Raw genomic sequence first — 1748 nt, 5'->3', positions numbered from 1 at the left:
ACTGAACTTTAAAAATAAATAAAAGAAACTTGAAATAATCTAAACTTGAGGTGAGCTCTGGTTTAACATCTGCTTCACTTAGTTTTTACTCTTTTATACTCTGATTTCTTTTATTTTATTTGTACTTTGTATCTTTTAAATTCACTGAAGTTATTTTCTTCTACACACAGTTGTGTATTTCTCTCAGATTTGTATAGATCAATACTCAGAGTTATACTTCTCTATTTAAAGTTATACTCTTCTCTATTCGGGTTTTTTTAATTTATTATTTTTTACTGTATTCAGGTTTATATTAGTTGTTTTGTCTTTGTCAGTTATATTTTTCTGTTTTACTGAGTTGTATTTTTTCCATGAAGACGTGAAGCAGCCGGTCAGACCTGCAGGTGACGAGTCAAACTGCTGAACTCTCACACATTTATTTCACATGATCGTGCTGTTTTGGCAAATTTTATGTTTTATCTAAAATTCAAATGAGAGTTAAACTAAAACCTTGAGCTGAAGGATTGGTTGTGAGAGCTCTGAGGTTTGTTAAACGGTAGCGGACCATGGATGTGCACCGAGACTTCACTTGGTAAAAGAAACAATTTGTGTATTTTTGTAATTATCAGGTGAAAACTCCTGTTAAACTCTCAGACCTGAAATAAAATAACTCATTTCTCTGCACATTTCTCTCAAAAAGAGCAAACATTAAGAATTTTAACACAAACCAGAGTATTTTTACAATAATTAATTTAGTCATATAATTTTATTGCATATTTTCCTTTTCTGTTTTTAGATGCAGACAATAACACATTTCACAAAGTTTATCTCATCATATTTAGTTGGTTTTTTTTTTTTGCTTGAAAAAACAAACTAGCTTATTTTGTTAGTTAAAAAGAAATAAACACATTGATTTTGAGTTAAAATTCAACAACACCCAAATGTAAAGTGTAAAATGAACAATATCCTTTAAAAAAAATCATTTTCTTTATTTGTGGTCTGTCAGACAGGGTTGGATTCTTCGTGGTGTGAAGAATTAGGATGTGCTTCTTTCTTTGTAGAAACAGAATTATTTATATTTGTGTAATATTTTAGGCTGTCATACACACTGAATGTGTGAATTTAAATGTAAAACGGAATAAATACAGAGATAGATCAGAGACTTGTTTTATTTACATCAGGAGTCAGAAACATCTCTCACTAAACCTTAAATAAGGACAATATTCAGTTTGAAATAAATCTTACATTTATCTATAATTTGTTAAATTATTGAATTCATTAAAAATAAAATAAAATATGCAACTATGTAACAAATAAAATAAAAATGAAACACAGACCTTTAGTATGTAAAAATGTCACTTTGAAAAAATAAAGCATAATAAGTAAATACTAGGCTCTTTATGTTTGAAATTTGATTTAATCATTATGATTGGAGAACATCTAATAAACCAAATGCTTGAAGAAACAACCTGCAGAAAAACAGCTTCAATTAAAGAACAAACCATTAAAACTGGTTTCAAACTGGGACAGTTTTACTGAGTGATGGGAATTAACGAGGACACAACACCAGAAAATGCACGGCTCCTGTTTTCTGCAGGTGATTAAAATGTTGGGAAAAAACTAAACAATCTTTGGAAATTACATGTGACTGACTATAGACCTACATGTCCCTGTGACTGACTATAGACCTACATGTCCCTGTGACTGACTATAGACCTACATGTCCCTGTGACTGACTATAGACCTACATGTCCCTGTGACTGACTATA

This window comes from Austrofundulus limnaeus, unplaced genomic scaffold (genome assembly GCF_001266775.1).
Source record: "Austrofundulus limnaeus strain Quisiro unplaced genomic scaffold, Austrofundulus_limnaeus-1.0 Scaffold1257, whole genome shotgun sequence".
NCBI lineage: Eukaryota > Metazoa > Chordata > Actinopteri > Cyprinodontiformes > Rivulidae > Austrofundulus > Austrofundulus limnaeus.
This window is presented reverse-complemented; position numbering follows the sequence as displayed.